Source organism: Diadema antillarum, unplaced genomic scaffold, assembly GCF_040938485.1.
Source record: "Diadema antillarum isolate AM-2024a unplaced genomic scaffold, OU_Dant_1.0 scf00000169, whole genome shotgun sequence".
Taxonomy (NCBI): Eukaryota; Metazoa; Echinodermata; class Echinoidea; order Diadematoida; family Diadematidae; genus Diadema; species Diadema antillarum.
The window spans coordinates 148,035-167,764 of record NW_027271058.1 but is presented as its reverse complement, the minus strand read 5'-3'; positions in this window follow the sequence as shown (position 1 = coordinate 167,764).

The window sequence follows — 19,730 nt, the reverse complement described above, 5'->3', positions numbered from 1 at the left end:
AACACGCATGCGCACAATAATCACGTTGATAATATCGATATTGTAATCAATGTTTGTTTCCATCTTGAGGGGCCATCTGGAGTGCATCAAAGAGAAGAAAATACTAGTACCGTAGTATTAGACCAGCTGATGGAAGAACAATGCGTTAACATGGAATTACAGTACTGTACCCGGTACATACTCAATGCAGTACTAGATCAGGGAGGTGGGTTTATCTTCCCACCTCCCCGATTTATAATAGAACCAGCTGATGGAAGAAAATAGTGTTTGTTTGTTTGTTTGTTTGTTTGTTTGTTTGTTTGTTTGTTTGTTTGTTTGTTTGTTTGTTTGTTTTCGTTTATTTATTCTAAACACAAGTTAAAATGCTTGCACTCAGCCGTTAGTCTGTTTTTCAACAAGTCCGTATGATATACAGAAAAACATGTAGTGGTACAATCAACGTACAAGACATTCACAATAATCATTACAACGAAACAAAAAGATGAGAGGAAAAAAAAAATGTATACACATCCAATACACAACACTCTTTGGCAGAATCAAATGCAAGAACAGTGAATCGCAGAAAAAAAATCTCGGAAAGAAGAAAAATCAAAACAAAAATTATGACTCAGAAATATAGAAAAAGAAACTCATAAAATCAAGTAAGAAAACAGAATCGGATCCTTCAGAAATTGTGCTAACCTTGTACATGTTCTCGTGGCTTCCGATAATATTGATTGGATAATTTAGCTGCTATATTGTAAATAGTGCTACTTTCACAGAAAGTGCTTTTTTTTTTTGGTAACAGTACTTTAAATGCCGAGTTCCTGAGATTGTAATTAAATACTCTTATGTTAACTTGATAAGTCAGAAAATCAGGTAGGAGATTATTTAAGACTTTGTAAATGAAAACAACAAGGTCTTCTTTTTTTTTACACTTTGGCACTTAGCAGTCAATATGCAGCCTCTTATATAGATCTCGTCTACTGTGACGATAATCCACTTTCAGGACACTCGCAAGGCTCTGTTCTAAAGTATTTGGAGTCTTTTTATGTTACCAGAATTTGGTTTCATCCAGATTGTGTTACAGTACTTAAAGAGAGGACGAATTTTGTATCATACAGGTTAATGCGGTGTCTTGATCAATATAATAGTCTTGCCCTTCTTAACGCATACACAATACATAACACCGAAGTTTTTACGCTGTCAACTTGTGGTTGCCAAGAGAATTCTGTATCAATGACAACACCTAAATATTTACAACTTTCTATCTTTTCTATAAAGGAGTATACCATCAATTCTTATACTAACATTTTCAAATTTCTTACGATAAAGTTTGGTACCTGTTAACATACATTTACATTTTTAAACATTCAACATAAGTTAATTCTGAAGTAACCATGCATGCACGGTATGTAAGTCGCCATTAACAACTCTTTCAAGTTCTAGAGGATTTACTGGATGCATAAATGATTTATACAAGTATCATCCAATTAAGCGACATTTGACAATACGATTGTTAACTACCCGGGGCGATATAATACATGATAAACAACAAAGGCCCAAAAATACTTCCCTGTGGGACACCATAGACCACCTCACTCTCATTTAAAATATTATACCACTAATTACAGTTCGTTGTTTTCTTTGACTAAAATAATTTACAAACCAGGCAATAACATCCTCGCAAAATCTGAAAATTTTTAATTTTTCGATCAAAATATCAAAAGAAACCATATCAAAAGCCTTTAAAAAATCGAGGGTTACCACTACTTGTCCAGCATCTATTACTTTACTTGTGTAGCCCAGATGGCTACTAGCACATATAATAAAGAATAGAATAGAAGAAGATAGAAAGTTAAAGAAAACAGAAGCATTACAGTTGTTTTCCAAGTCACCCTGTGACGTCAATATGAATCAGTCTTTTACCCTTCTTGGAGTTTATGAAACCCCTTATTTTGCTTCCAGCTAGACTTCCTTTTTTTTTGTCAATTCTCCTCTCCCAAGAAAAGTTATTGGTCTTGGGAATTTATGAGTTTGGCATTGGCTACTTTCTCCGGCTAGTGGTCAGTTCTCCGCACTCTCCATCCCCAAAGCCCTCTGATCCCTAAACATGAATGACCCTCTGAGCTGGAAGGTCGTTCTCCAGCCAGCACTTCTCCTTTATTTTGATGTACTTTAGTGCAGTAGAGGGCTTTTTACACTTGTAAATTTTTGCTTAGCCCCGGACCAACGGTGGGGCTAAGGGGGGGGGGGGGCCTTAGCCCCACCGTTGGTACGGGACTATCCTTAGCCCACTTTCTGTTTACACTCGTTTTTGCCAAAGTGGGCTAGCCCCACCGATAGTACGGTACTATCTGGCCCTGCAAAATAGCAGGGGTTAGCACCGCAATTGCGGTGCCAAGCATGTGAGTGTAAACAGAACGAAAAAATAATCCTGGGCTAAGCGACGGAGACGAAGTCCGACCCTCACTGACCAATCAGAAACGAGGTAATCAAGTGCTGCCGGTGCGTGCGTGTACGTGTACAGTACACAGCGTAATTATGAATATTCATGTGGTTTGGAAAGTCCGGGGCTAAGAAATACGAGTGTAAAAAGGTCAGTTTTCTCCTTAGCCCCGGACAAGAGATAGTACGGGACTAATTGGCGAGTGTAAAAAGCTGAAAAAATTGGTACGGGACTAACGATAGTCCTGGGTCAGAGAAAGTCCGGGGTTAAGAAACACAAGTGTAAAAAGCCCTTAGGTCAGACAGGAATTCCAGAGACAAATTCAGGGACAACAACCCAGAAAAATGATGACGATGACGTTGGACGTCATAAGGACACTAACATTCATTTGTTTTATGATTTTATTATCCAAGAAACAATAAGTCTTGACCAGTGGTTACAGAGAAGAAGGAAATAAAGAAACTAAAAGACAGTGGGCGAGTTAATCAGAAATTGAGATGAATCCAAGAAAATGGAGTTCCACAGAAACGAATGGGAGGAGCTAATGGAACATCTGACCAATAAGAAATTAATTTCCAGTGAAGATCATACCCCAAATTAAGATTTAGCCAATGAAATACTTTTAGGGAAAGGATTCCAATAGTAAATTTGTTATAAAAGACGATGTTTGAGTGAGGAGAGATAGAGAAGCGTGGCAAGCATCATGGGAGCGGCTTCACACTACGCAGTGAAGCACAGGCTGCAGAATATTTCGGAACTTTGAAGAACTTTGAATAGTTGGAGACGACAGAGATAGAATCAGGAGATCCCCTGTCCTTATACATCATGCTCCCCCTCCATATTAATCAACTAAACTCTATCGACGCTGTGAATGTGTCGAGGATCTCGGTTGGACTGCCCAATAGTCAATGAGTCAACCGGTGCACAACGACAAGTTGAGAAACTGTACACCACGACAAAACGGAACCTTGGTCTACACCAATGTGGGGTGTAACGAACTCGAAATAGTCGACTGATGTCATCAGAGATGTTGAAGCGTCCTGTCAGATTGCCACAACGTGGACGGCGATGGTGACGAATCGTTTAAGGAAGCAGTGAAAGCAGACCGGTTAACAGACGCCCCAGCCCCGTGGACGAGCTCGATATGCAGGCGAGAACCTCATCCCGCGACCATGCAGATGTCGAGATAAGTGGCCACACCCATTAACATCATTATATCCCTACTAACAAAACCCCTCCCCTTCCCTTAAGAAGTGTTAAAGAAGTAAAGGTCTCCACAGGTGTAGCAGAGTTAAGCGATCAGTGATGTGTTCAATTGTGTAATAAGAAAAGGAATTTGTTTGTGTTTAAGTATCTGTTTCAGACCTACGAGAAGGCAGGTCGGTGAAATAATATGCTGTTCGCAGCATTGACATTATCCATATAAATTTTATCCTTTCTCCCGCATTTTATATTCACTGTTGTTGTGAAGCAATAATTAGTCCCTTTTTAACTTTTGGAAATTTGTTGATGATTGGTGTCTATGTGATTAGCTAAACCCCGACCAGTACAGAGAGAAGCAAACAGACCAGACCAAAATTTATCCGCCTCTGTACAACATTGGTCGCCCCCTAGTAGTCCAAGAGCATTAGGTCAAAAAAGGCCTAAACCTGGACATTTTTGGTAACAAGCTGATTTTTTCAGGATAGGTCCAGAAAAATGTCTAGAATAACATACTAAAAGTCCTCATGAATCCTCCTTGAGCGTTTTCCGCAATCCAAGATGGCGTCCAAAATGGCCGCCATTTCCAGAAATTCTTGTAACTTTTCAACCAGAGAACCCAAATACAAAATTTAAATGTCTAAATATATGTTTTGAAGCATGAAGAACTCAATAAAATACATATCAAGAGATGTTGATGCACGTAAGTACCGAAATCCAAGATGGCGTCCAAAATGGCCGCCATTTTCTGAAATTCTTATAGCTTTTCAGTCAGGTAACCCAAATATGAAAATTATATGTCTAAATATATGTTTTGAAGCATGAAGAACTCATTGAAACACATATCAAAAGATTTTGATGCACGCAAGTACCGAAATCCAAGATGGCGTCCAAAATGGCTGCCATTTTCTGAAATTGTTATAGCTTTTCAGCCAGGTAACCTAAATACAAAATTTAAGTGTCTAGATATATGTTTTGAAGGATGAAGAACTCAATAAGATACATATTAAGAGATGTTGACGCACACAAGTACCGTAATCCAATATGGCAACCAAAATGGCCGCCATTTCCTGAAATATTTATAACCTTTCAACTAGAGAACCCAATACACAATTTAAGTGTATTTACACGTTTCGAAACATGAATAACTCAATAAAATACATATTAAGAGATTTAGACGCACGAATGTGCTGATTTTAACGCTCGAGCTCTTCCTTATATGGAAAATGGGGTGCAAAATGTCCCAATTTTATCTCACAATTATGTAAATAAATGTCAATATATTTTGTAAGAAACTTTTTATTTAAAATATAGTTCTTATGTGTAAAGTATACAAATAAAAGCATTTGCATGTTAACGTCAAGGAGTGTGTCCTTGTTACGAGAGAAATATTTCACCAACAGATTTGTTGCTAAACAGAAAGCCTACTAGAAGGCAATATCCGTTTACCACATGGTCTATTTTCGTCACCTTAAGCACATGAGATGAAAATTTAGTGCTAGCCCCTTTTTATTACCAATGCATTTGATGTCTACCAAGAGGTGAGTTCCAGTTGAAACTGTCAGTTATCACTCGAGAAGTAAAAACAATTCTTTGAAAAGTAAAGTTATTTGTGCATGGAGGGGGGATACTCCTCCATCACACGAGGGACTTTTTTTTCTTTCTTTTTTTTACTCGAAAGTGAAATACATAGTGCAAGCGTTTGGTAAGATATTGAATTATTTCCATCAAAGAGTAGGAAATTGGATATAAAGTAGTATTCAGGGAAATGGGCAATATGATTATGGAAGGGTGTGGGGGGGGGGGGGGGGTCACCTCCCCCTCCTCCCCCCCCCCCCAACATGAGGGAGATTTTGCATTTTCAGACCTGATATTCAGACATCCTGATGCACCCTATTGGTGAAATATTAGATTTTTGTTTCCATCAAAAAAGGAACAAAAAGATATACAATCATGGAAGTGCGCGGTTATAGGGTTGCCTGCTCCCACACGAGGGAAAATTTCGTATTTTCACAGAGCTGTTGCATCCATTTGGTGAAATACCCGATATTTGTTTTCTATTTGAAAACGTGAGGAAAAATATATATTCAGGAAAGTGTCGGGGAGGGAGAAGTGTGAAAGGAGAATACTCCTTCCCATACCTCGGAAATTTTTGTATTTTCCAATTTGAAATTCAGAGATTTAGCGCACTCTTTGGTGAAATATCTGAGATTTGTTTTTGTCCTAAAAGTAAGAAAATAATACTTATGGAAATATGCGGAGGAGGCGTATGAGGTGATGCACCTTACCACAAAATGGAGATTTGTTTTGTTTTTTTTTTCAGGTTACGAGTTTTATGGTGCGCTCTGTTGATGAAATACTAGATTTTTGTTTCTATTAAAAAGTGTAAGTAGAATAAAGACTAGTATATTCAAGGCAATGAGCTAGCAGATGATGGGGGGGGGGGTCACTTTCGACTGGAGGGAGTTTTGCATTTCGATGATCGTCATTAAATGGCCTAATGCACCCTTGGTGTTATATGGAGAAATTAATCCATTCTCGAAGAGTAGATAATAATAATCTCATTATCCCCATCCCCCATCGAAAAGAGGGAGCTTTTACACTTGAATAGAAATGAAATAATTATATCATTTACACACATTTGATGGAATATTTGGGAATTGTTAATCAAAAGGGGAATTTCATATATATTGGGGGAAGTGAGCGGTTGAAGAGTTAGGGCAAATTACCCTTCAATATGAGGGAACTAACTTTTGCATTTTGTAAGTGAAAGATCTAGTGCACACTTTTTGATGACAGATTCGGAAATTTGTTAATCTCAAAAGTGTACAAAGTCTATAAAAAGGGGCCGAGCGAGGGACGTTTAGCATTTTTATGATTATTACTGAATGACAAAGTGCAAATACTTCAGGTTGAATATTTGGAAAATAATGATTGTACAGGCCACCACCTTCCCCAAGGAGGAGGGGGGGGGGGGGGGGGAGGATGCATCCAACCCAACCTACACCCGTTTTGTGCACATTTAAGGGAATCTCGAACATTATGTTGAATTTCTTTGTCTCTTGAAACAGGCTAAAAACAGCAAATTTTGATGAACAAACGGCGGCCATTTTGGGCAACATTTGGTTTTCGGGAAGAAATCACGTGGTTTCATTTGTACTTATGTGCTTCATGATCTCTAAATAAGTATTTCGTTGGGTTCCTTATGTCTTAAAATATATATTTATACATTTAAGTGCGTATCGCAATTACGTAGTTGCAGGGTTATGAGAAAAACAGGAAATGGCAGCCATTTTGGACACCACTCTGGATTTCTGGAAGTGCTCAAGTGCTTTATTTGTGTTTCAAAATCTCTGAATTTGGTTCCTTGAGACTCAAAACGTATATCTCGACATTCCAAGTGTGTACAGTTGACATCTTGACTTGACAGTTGACTTGCAAAATTATGAAAAAAAAAATCAGGAAATGGCGGCCATTTTGGACGCCATCTTGGATTACGGTACTTGTGAGCTTCAACAACTCTTAATACGTACTTTATTGAGTTCTTCATCCTTCAGAACATATATGTAGACATTTAAATTTTGTATTTAGGCTACCTGGCTGAAAAGTTATAAGAATTTCAGAAAATGGCAGCCATTTTGGACGCCATCTTGGATTACGGTACTTGCGTGCATCAAAATATCTTGATATGTGTTTCAATGAGTTCTTCATGCTTCAAAACATATATTTAGACATTTAAATTTCGTATTTGGGTTACCTGACTGAAAAGCTATAAGAATTTCAGAAAATGGCGGCCATTTTGGACGCCATCTTGGATTTCGGTACTTGCGTGCATCAACATCTCTTGATATGTATATTATTGAGTTTTTCATGCTTTAAAACATATGTTTAGACATTTAAATTTTGTATTTGGTTTCTCTGGTTGAAAAGTTACAAGAATTTCTGGAAATGGCGGCCATTTTGGACGCCATCTTGGATTGCGGAAAACGCTCAAGGAGGATTTATGAGGACTTTTAGTATGTTATTCTAGAAATTTTTCTGGACTTATTCTGAAAAAATCAGCTTGTTACCAAAAATGTCCAGGTTAAAACTAATACTCTTGGACTATAGAGACAATTAGGGGTGTGGGGGTTGCACGTGTATATAATAATAATGATAATAATTATAATCATAATAATAATGATAATAATAATGCCATTTCTGAAGAAAAAAATCGGGCGAAAGCCTTATTTTCTTTTTTGCCAATAAATCATTTTCATTAAGATAGGCATACACTCTTAATTGTGTAAACACCAATTTTTCTAAAATCTTTGAAGCTACAGGCAAAAGAAAAAAAATTGCCTAACTTTCGTTTTAGGATTGACGAATCCTTCGGAATAACAAACCTTTATTTTCATTATTGGACGTTTGGTGGTCCGACATCAAATCTTAGTGTCCCGGGCCACCGGACCACCGCTAATAATATCGAGATCCTGCACTTGAGTCCGCAGAAATTATAGGAAGGTCCCAGGACAAATAACCGACTCGCACACTTTTTTCATTCCGCGTTTGACGCGGAAAGAATGTCGAAATGACAAAATTTGCTTCCGCAACCCTTTCTATCGATAGGCTTTCTGGGCCCGAGTGGACGTCGACCCTTATAGGGCATATGGTGTCATACTGTTCGTGAATTGAAAAGGGGCGAGGCTTAGTGCTTTATTGATGTCCTATACAACTTTTTTTATGAAATTCATTTTAGATTTATACAGGCATACATACATGCATACATACATAAGCACGTATCGACCAATACCGAAAAAGCTTCTTTTTTTTTTTTTTTTGGTTGTTTTTTTTTTCACCAGTTGTGTGTAGGCATGATCCTTTCTCTTTCTTTCTTTCTTTTTTTTTTAATCTGAGGGCGTAATGTAGGGGTTGAAGCTACAATGATGACTGCATGCTGATATTGAAATAACCCTCGTCTTCAAAATGGTGAGAATATAAAAAATGTCACCGTACAACTCTTTATGCTCACTGCTCATGATTATTTTATGACTTTCTTCCAAGGATATCAGTGTCACTGAAAATTATCTCTCTCTTTCTTCCTCAAATGTTTCTCTATTTCACTCTAGCCTTGCCAAGTTACCCATACACCTGGGTCGAGAGGGACATTGTAGGTAGGAACGTCTTATGTCCAAGGAAGTAGCTAAGCACTGTGCGTGAATCGAACTCGGGTCCTCCAATTGATAGTTGGGAGTCTTATCCACTATGCCACAGCGCCCCCACCTGTCCACAAGGGAGTTATATGTATCTTGTTTTTCTTAAAGTAGACATTGAAAGAAATTTGGTAGCAATGAAACTAATTTCAATATGGGGATTTCATTGTGTAATGAAGGTGTTAAGTCATGTATCAGGAGGGGAAAAAAAGTGTTTTGCTACGTCATATTCGCTATTAAGTCGGTCCTAGCAGGGTTCTGAAAGACCCCGCTGAATAGAGTGCAGAAATTACACTTCAACGTACAATAAACGAAATTTATGAGATTGCAAAATATTTTGAGTACCAAGTATACGGAAACGCAGGAAATGGGGAGGAATGCCAAATAAGCAATGCTTGTAGGGTATATTGCCTCTACATCACGTACTACAACAAATCACATGATTGATAGATATACTGCTGTACATAAAAGGCGGAATTACGAAACAAACTATAACTATAAGACATGAAAACCCAAATAACCCTAAACATGGAGCTACAGTATAGCTCCATGCCCTAAACACAAACCCTGGACAACTCGCTACATATACTAGTAGAGTATACTAGATTCGCTGTAGTAGAGAAGGGGAGGGCGAGAGATAACCTAATTACGTGATGTAAAACTAGAAAGTAATACTGTTGATAGTTTAAGTACAAATATAGTATGAGATGACTCTCATCTACAAAGAGTTTCACATATCAAATTTTGGGGTGTCATTGTGGATGACAAACTCTCCTGGAAATCACATGTTGATAGTGTTTGCAATATAATTTCACGTAATATAGGCATTATAAATAGATTGAAATTTTATATTCCACAAAAATCATTATTTATGTTATATTCGTCGTTAATATTGCCTCATCTTAATTATAGAGTATTAGTTTGGGGCAACACGCATCAGAATTTATTAGAAAAAGTGTTTCTTTTACAAAAGAAAGCTCTCCGTGTTATCTGCAATTCCCCTGTACGTTCTCATACAAATATGTTGTTTGCCTCTAGCAAGCTCTTAAAATGACAGATTTGTTTTTGTTTAATTTAGGGCAATTTATGTACAAGTATTGCAATAACTTGCTTCCATCTATTTTTGATTCTATGTTCCTCAAAAATCATTTATTTCATAAATATCCCACTAGGCGTTCCAGTGAATTTCATTTACCTCTTGTAAGAACGATTTTTGCTTAAAACACACTTATTTGTGTATGCCCAAATTATCGGAATTCTTTGAATCATCACATAAAAAATGCTCCATCCATATATTCTTTCAAAAGGAGACTGAAGTCTTTTTTATTGCAATCGTATGACTCTACAATACTGAATTAACCTTTTGGCTTTTCTTTTTACATACTGACCTGTTCACTTTGTCCCCTCTTCGAAGAATTAATGGTATTTTTTTTCCCCTGGATGTTTGTAATGTTGTCATCTATGCTATTCTGCCCATAACGTCTAGAAGTTGACTTTCCGTATTTTACTCCTGTTCATATGTCCCTCTATTTTCTATTTTCTTGTCTTTTTTTCAGGCGTCAAAATATTACTTTTCCCCACAACTATCTTCTGTTTCTCTTGGCATGCTTCTGCCGAAGATCGCTGTTTATGTTATTTATGTTGTTCTGTTACTGTTTCTGTCTCTCTTCTGCGTCCTTGTCTGCTATTTTATCTTCAGTTCGTCAGTCTTGTCCATCCCGTTTTGTCCTGTACAACCTTTTCTCCAGTAGTTGTCTTGTTGTCTAATCCTGTCTCATGTTTGTTCGCGTCTATGTAAATGTATTTATTTGTTAATCTAATTTTTAGTGGGCTTCCAGACTTCTTCCACTTAGTTATTTTTGTTTTGTATCTACGATGATTCAATTTATTTTTTCATCGATGTTCATCTCCAGAGGGGCCCACATACGGCAAGCTCTGTCTTTTTAGTGGGTCCCTCCATTTTTCGCACTTAAAGCAACAGTATACATGTATTTCACTTTGATCACTTCTGTTTCTTTCTTTATTATACAATGTATGATTATTATAGGTCCTCAATTGTTGTAGTCTTTTCATTTCACTATGTTCTACTTATCTTATTCTTTGTTATTGAATGAAGTGAAACATATGTTTTGTCGAAAAATGAAATAAACTTTGAATTGAATTGAACAAGTATAGACGACCATAACAAGACAAGATTAATGGCTGGTCGGAGTCGCTGAGCAATTGCCTGATTTTAAAAGAAAATAAAGTTTATTGTTAAGGTTATTTTGAAAGCACTAAAAAATAAGTATTTTTTCCGATTTCATAATGTTGATATTTACGATATGTATGCCTATAAAACATTAGATTTGATGATGACACTTAATTTTTTGTGGATAATCAGAGATCGATGTAGTGATACAGTACTATTATGGACTTTTGATAATCATAAATTCTTCAGACTAACTTTCTTACCTTAACATTTTGTGATTGATAAACGTATGCATTTTATTTACCATAAGAGCGTTGGCTTTATAATTTAGAACTGTTGTGTTTGAGACACACTGTAATCGTTATGGTGACTTTCCGCACGCACCTTACTTGTAAAACAAACATTTCACCATTTTCGAGCTATATTTGTACTTATACAAATTTGATAAAGGGAATACATACACTGATCGAACAGCAATAATGAAAAAAAAAATCAATATGGATAAATCAGTAAAAAAAAAAAATCTATAGAACTTCTTCGACTCTGATCAAACTTCTGTAACTTCATTTTTCTTGAAAAGAGAGCCAAACACAAACACGGCACTGCTTCAAGCTAATTGAATACTGAAAAATCAATAATGTTGGGAAATTGAAAGATACATTCAGAAATATTTTTTGTGCCGTATACTTCAGACAAAGAGACGGAAGAAAAACGTATATATTAGAGCATAGGGGCCGAACATTTGCTCTCATATAGATTTAATACAGCAAATACATACATTGAACAACAATAATAAAAAAAACCAATATGGATAAATCGGTAACAAAGACCTAGAACTTCCCCGACTGTGATCAAACATCATGTACCTTCCGTTTTCTTGAAAATAAGCCAAAAACAAACACGGGACACTGCTTGAGCTAATATTTGAATACTGGAAAACCAATGATGTTGGGAATTTGAAAGATACGTTAAGAAAATAACTTTTGTGCCGTAAAATACAGACACCTAGAATAAAGAGAAAAGTATATTTTAGAGCATGGTGGGGCCGAAGAACATGTGTGTGTGTGTGTGTGTGTGTGTGTGTGTGTGTGTGTGTGTGTGTGAGGTGTCTGGGGCAGCAGGTGTAGTGCTCGTGGTTGGGTCAAGGGCCATGCTCCCCCTCCCTCCCCCCCCCCCCTTTGGAAAGTCATGCTTTTTCTTGTGATTTTTTTCCATTCTTTTAAAGTTTGTCCATTTTAAAGTGTGTGTGTGTGTGTGTGTGTGTGTGTGTGTGTGTGTGTGTGTGTGTGTGTAATGACTTACTATGCATGTAAGTTAAATCTGTTTATCAAATTCCTTTGATGCAAATTTCTTTTGATGCCCTTTGATGCAAATTTCATGCAAATACTGAGCCTTGTGAATGTGACCTGTTGAAGTTGTAAGATGGTAAGCTCATTGATGCTTATTGTTAAAGGGGTCTATGGCCTGAGTGGGCTGAATTATACCCAGAACATACAGCGAGGGTGAAGTAGCTTCTCACATGTTATGTTTATATGAATAAACCAGGTTTTGGCGCCAAAAACGTGGGCAGTCAGTCATGTATTATGATAATCGCAGTCTGCTCAGATGTGTTCATGGCTTGCTATGCATATAAGTTAAATCTGTTTGTCAAATTCCTTTGATGCAAATTTCTTTGATGCCCTTTGATGCAAATTTCATGCAAATACTGAGCCTTGTGAATGTGACCTGTTGAAGTTGTAAGATGGTAAGCTCATCGATGCTTATTGTTAAAGGGGTCTATGGCCTGAGTGGGCTGAATTATACCCAGAACATACAGCAGGTGTGAAGTAGCTTCTCATATGCTATGTTTATATGAATAAGCCAGGTTTGGCGCCAAAAACGTGGCAGTCAGTCGTGCATTTAATACCATTATTGCAGTAGACTCAGATGTGTTCATGGTTTGCTATGCATGTGTTAAATCTGGTTGTTAAATTTAAGTGGGTCTTTATAAGTTCACTCAATTGATGAGAGTTCCGCCTCACTTGGTGGAATTCTAATGCCTTTTGAAGTTGAAAAGGGCATGGTTATGCTTTGTAGATAAATTATAGATAGGGGTGTGGTGAAAGATGTTTAAACACTTACTTTGTAGGTATGGTTAATGGATCCCCAGTCCACCCATACCATTGCTGATAGAAAGTTTTGTTTTTAAGTTATGGAATTTCATTTGCATAATGGTATTTACACTTAATAAAAGGGAGGAAATAATATAATATGTAGTTTTAGGATGGTTGCGTATGATATGTTTTGAAAGTCAAAACAGACAGTTTTGTAACTCCAAACTGGATAGAACCAGTTTCTTGCTGGTATGCCTGCCATGTAGGCAAACTGTAAGGCTCGGGGTGATGCTTTTATTGTTACATTAATACACAATGGGCGTTTTCGCATCGGCCCGGTGTTTCGGGGTGGCGCGCTGTTTTCTGACTTGGGAGATTGGAAAGTGTCTCGGGCTTGGATTCTTGTCGGGCTGGTGTGGAGACGCCTGATGTCTTGTTTATTTGTTGGTTTGGAGTTTTTTTTTTTTGTGTGTGTGTGTGTGTGTGTGTGTGCTCATTGGGCGTTTTTCACGTGGGCCCGGTGGGGATCTGGGCCCGGGATATATATATATATGTTTTTTTTTCTTTCTTCTTTTCGCGATCGCAAATTGGCGCGCTATTTCATTTATTATTCGCATCAGCCAGAGCATTATCAAGTGGCGCGATGGTTCGCATCGATTTATACTGCTGTTTCGGAGGTTTCCAGAGTTACGGACTCGGGAGGATTTCTTGATAATAGCGCGCTGATTGGTATATCATTAAATGGCGATCTGTTTCGAGATCGGGTTAATCTCCCGAGTCGGGAGGTGGCGCGCTGTTTCGGGGCGTTGGGCTGGTGTGAGGACGCCTATTGATATAATTTTCGATGTGAATTACACCACACCCAGAATGTACGAATTCTTGGTTTGACATGGGCAGAACCATTTTTTTTTTCCTTTTCGCTGGGATGCCTGCCATATATGTTAACTGTCAGGCTCTGGGGTGATTTGTACACTATATTTATACAATGTTTTGTGTTCCCCCCCCCCCCCCCCCCCCATCGATATGGGTTTTGGTGCGTGTTGCACCACACCCAGAATGCACAAATTCTTGGTTCGGTATGCTTCATTTTTTTTTTTTTTTTGTATCTAATATAAAAGAAGTTATTATTATCTACCCGGTTCAAATCAGTTCATGTATGTCGGGTAAGAAATTACTGTTAAGTTATGTGTGTAAAGTACGCAGACTTTGCAGAAACTCTTCTTTTTTTTTCGTATGGCTTTGGTGGAGGGCCGCTTTCAATCATCTCCTTATGTTATGGAAAGTGGGTTAGTTGTTTTGGTATGGAGGTTTATTTTTGTAGTGTTTGAAGTTATGTACAGGGTAGGTATATGTAGCACATGGGTATCAGGTTTTTGTTACCGAATTAGATATTGGGATAAGTTAGGCTGCAATAGGAGGGAGGGAGAGGGGATTAATTCTAGGAGTGAAGGGTGTGAGGTGAGTGTTGTGTGCTTGAGGTGTTGTGAGCGTGAATGTTATGGGATGTCAAGTCGTGGTAGGGTTGCCTGTTTCCATTTTGAGGAGTTATTTTCAGTCAGCGCAAGATCGCACTTTGCAATTTCCTGTCTGTGTAATCAGTTGGGAAGAAATGTCCTGGGAAAGAAAGTTTTTTGTGGGTATGTTTGGGGTGTGATTGAATTATCTGTTGGGAATAAGGTTGTTAGAATTTTTGGGATATGTGATGTAGTATATGAATAGTCTGTCTTCTTGTACATTTATGTCTTTAAATGTAAGAGGAATAAGAGATAAGTTGAAAAGGAAGAATATTTTTGAATGGTGTAAAAGTAAAGGGAGTGATATAATTTTATTACAAGAAACATATAGTACACGGGAGGTGGAAGATATATGGAAGTTAGATTGGGATGGACCTATGTTTTTCAGTCACGGATCAAATCATAGTAAGGGTGTATTAACGTTGATATCTTCACATTTAAAATTAAAGATTGAAAAAGTGGTAATAGATGATGATGGAAGATATGTTATTTTCAAAGGTGATATGCAAGGGGTTACTTTGGTAATGGGAAATTGTTATTTCCCTACAAGAGATAAAGAGAGAATGCAAGTGGAGTTTTTGCAGAAATTAGATATTAGTGTATCTAGGTTGTATAATCCTAATCAATTGTTTTTTATAGGAGGGGATTTCAATTTGATAATGAATGGAAGTTTAGATTATATGGGACCAAGGAAGGTGTTGAAAACTGTTTTTAATGAAAAATTTGAAGATTTTTTGAATAAATATAATTTGATAGATATATGGAGAAAGAAAAATCTGAATAAACAACAATTTACGTTTAGACAAAAATGGCCTGTTATTCAAAGCCGTTTAGATTACTGGTTTTGTTCTTCTAGTTTACAACACTCTGTGAAAAAGTGTGAAATAATAACGTCAATAACGCCTGATCACTCTGGTGTTTTGTTACAGGTTGAACAGTTGGTAGATATATTTTGTTATGGTAAGTCATACTGGAAATTTAATAACAGTTTATGTATGGATAGAGAATTTGTTGAAAAATTTAGTAATGAAATAATTAGATTAAGGGAAGAATTGAGTTTGAGTATTCAGGGTAAACGATTGTTATGGGATTTTATGAAAATGAAAATGAGGGGATATATTATAAGTTATTCTAAAGATAAAGCAAAATTGAGAAGAAGTAGAATAGAGGAGTTAGAAAGAAATATTGAGGAATTAGAGAACCAGATATTAGTTTCATCTAGCAATGCGGTAGTAGATGATATAGAGGAGAAGAAATCGGAGTTACGAAAAATATATGAGTATTCTCGACAAGGTTTGAGAGTTCGGTCTAGGGCTGAATGGTTTGAAGAAGGAGAAACAAAAACACAGTATTTTGAACAATTGTTGAAATCTAATAAAAAGAAAAGTGTTATTAAGGAAATATATGATAATAAAGAACAGTTGATAAAGGATGTAAATGGAATAATGAAAGTAATTAGGTTATTTTATGAAAAGTTGTATTTTAATAATGATGAAAATATTTATGATATAAATTGTGTATTTTTTGATGATATTCCGAAATTAAGTGAAGAGAGTAGAAAAAGTTGTGAAGGGAAAGTTAATATAAATGAATGTTTTATGGTTTTAAAAGAAATGAAAGGTAATAAAGCTCCTGGAAACGATGGCTTCACAGTGGAGTTTTATCTCACTTTCTGGTCGGTTCTGGGGCAAATGATTGTAGATGCTCTGAATGAGGCATATGATGAAGGGGCTTTATCAATATCAGAAAAGCAAGGTGTTATTACTTTATTAGAAAAAGAAAATAAGGATGTACTATACATCAAAAATTATAGACCAATTACACTTTTGAATGTAGATTATAAGATATTATCTAAGGTGTTATCAAATAGAATTAAAGAAGTTTTGGGAGAGATTATTCACTTTGATCAAGTTGGGTACATAAAGAATAGGAATATAGGAGAAGCGGTAAGATTAGTAGATGATATGTTATTTCATTCTTTGCACTACACAAGTGGGTTTTTGGTCACAGTGGATTTCGAAAAAGCGTTTGATTCAGTTGCACATGAATTTTTATTTCGGGTCTTACATAGGTTTGGTTTCGGTGAATCGTTTTGTTCCTGGGTTAAGGTGCTTTATAAGGATATTAGCAGTTGTGTTATGAATGGAGGGCACTCTACTGGTTATTTCAAAATCAAGAGAGGGGTTAGGCAAGGTGATCCCCTGTCTCCGTATTTGTTTTTATTAGTAATTGAAACACTGGCTCAAGTAGTAAGGAAAGATAACACTGTAAAAGGAATATGTTTTGGGGGAAATGAAATAAAGCAAATTTTATATGCGGATGATATTTCGTTGTTTATAAAGGACATAAAATCTTTAAATAGGTTACAGTATATTTTTGATGAATTCGGGAAAATAAGCGGTTTAATTGTAAATAAAGAAAAATTTAATTTTTTGTGGATGGGTAAGGATACAGATAAACCTGTATTATCTGTATCTGGAAAATATGTGGATGCAGTTAAAATTTTGGGGGTGAATTTTGTAAGAGATGTGAGGGGGAAGAATGAGATCAATTTTAAAGAAATATTAAGTAGAATAAAAAAGTTGTTAGGATGGTGGAAACAGCGTGATTTAACACTCATGGGAAAAATTCATTTGTTGAAAACTTATGCATTATCAAGGTTAAATTATGTTTCATCACTCATAGTTGTTCCTCAATGGATATTTCCTGAATTGGATAAGATGGTTTTTGAATTTTTGTGGAATGGTAAAGACCGGGTAAAAAGGAATATTATGTATCAAGATTATGTTAATGGGGGACTGCGAATGATAAATTTTAAGCTGTTTGTCAAAACGCAACGTATTATGTGGTTGAAACGTTTATTGTATGGTGAGAAGAAATCTGGGTGGAAAATGTATTTTGATTTTAGTTTTCGATCAGTAGGAGGAAGGTTCTTATTTTTATGTGACTATGAATGGTCTAGATTGACATTGACAAATCCAGTTCCACCTTTTTATTTAGAAATGGTTAAGGTATGGCAGGAAATGGATAAATGTAGGAATTTTGAAGATGAAGTGATGAATCCAGTTATATTTAATAATAGAAAAGTATGTATAAAAGGGAAGAGTATTTTTGATTGTGATTTATATGAAAAGGGTGTTTATAATGTACATCATATTTTACAAGGAGGTTTTATTAAACCCGTTGGGTATTTTCGAAATTTAGGTATTATGGGAAATGGTATATTTAAGATAAATGATATTTATAATGTTTTTCCAGAAAAGTGGAAAGAGTCCACAGGCAGTGTAAGGTTTCAGCAAATTGATGTATTAAATTATGATATACAGGTGAAGATTTTTGGTAAGATATTAGAATTTCAAAATATTAAGTCAAAAATAGTGTATGAGTATTTTGTTACAGCTTTACAAGAATTGTATACTCTGGAAATAAGATATGGTGAAGTGAAGTATGATTGTAGTGATAAGGAAATTAGACATTTATTTCTTAGACCTAGAAGCACGACTTTACTTAGTAAACATAGGGAATTTCAGTTTAAGTTGTTACACGGGGTGATATATACAAGGGAACATTTGTTTAAGTTTGGTTTTGTGAATGATAATCTTTGTTCTTTTTGTCAATTGGAAAGGGAAACTTATTCACATATATTTTTTGATTGTGTGAAAGTAAAGCCGATATGGCAGTTTCATATTGAGTTTTATGATTTAGTTGAGTTAGAAGAATTAGAATGGAAAGATATCTTTTTAGGTTTACGAGGTAGTTCAAATAGAATCAAATGCGTGAATGCCTTGATAATTTTGATGAAAATTGTAATATTTCGGTCAAGAGAACAAAATAAGTTACCCAAGAGGGAAAAGATAAAGAAATTTGTTTTGGATTTTATAGAGGAGGAAAAGAACGTTGCGGTTAAAGCAGGTAAGCTCGGTTTTCATTTGCAAAAATGGGAGCAGTTGAAACTTTCATAGAGTCAGATGTATGGTCAGTTTAGGTTTTAGCCGTTTTAATGTTTAGGAATCGGTATATGTATCAGCATTATGGTGGTCACTTTTTTTTTTCCCCCATGTAAAATGTTTAGTTAGCTTCGGTTTTAATTTGGTGTGTGTTTAACTGTCAAAGAAACAGGTAACCAAGATACCACAAATATGCAGTGTGACTTGGCGTGCAAATGTTGGTGTTTGTGAGTGCGCACTGGTGGGTATGTTGTTGTTGTTTTGGTTGATGTCTAGTGCATATATGGGTGTGTGTGTGTGTGTGTTGAGGGAAGGCTACGGGGGTGGGGGTATGTTAGTGGGGAAATAGGTGGGGATGGTTAGGGTCATAGGTAGATGTAGTTAGGTTAGAGTAGAGTAATGGTTAGCGGGGAAATATGTGGAGATGGTTAGGGTTAGGTAGATGTAGTTAGGCAATGGTAGAATAATGGTTAAGGGGTCAGGCAGGAATATGATTTGTTTTGATGATATGCACATATGGTTATTTTGTGCTGTACGGGGGGGGGGGGAGGGGTGGTTGATAGGTTAGATAGAAAAAAAATGATGAGTTTTGTTCGGTTAAGTAAAGAATGCTTTTTTAAATATGTTTTAGGAACTGCTGTATTCTCAAGAGAGTGTAAGAGAATTTATATAATGAAGTGGATATTGAGCAATCTGATCAAGTTGATCAAGATTTTTTTTTCCCTTTTAAGAGTTATACTTTATCTGATATATTTATGTATATAGTGTGTGCTCTGCCAAAAAAAAAGAAACAAAAAAGAAGGAAGTTAAGTGAAAAAGTGATTGAGTAGCACACATCTCTTAGTCGGTGTGTGAGTGATAAGGCACATTCGGATTGGCTTGATTAGGCTGATCAAAATAGCTTTTTCTGAGAATTATGCAGATTTTTATGTCATTTCTTTTATAAAAACAGGGTATGATTTGGTAAAAAGAATCAAATATATTGTACTGTATGTTTGAAAAATGATTTAGCAGCACAAGAAAGAAGAATGCAGCTGCTTTCTTTTTTTTTGTTGATGGACGTATTAATTTTATTATTAATATGGATTTCACATTGAATGAAACTCAAATAAAAGAATATTACACAAAAAAAAAATGGGGGGGGGGGGGTGAGACAGCCGCTCCG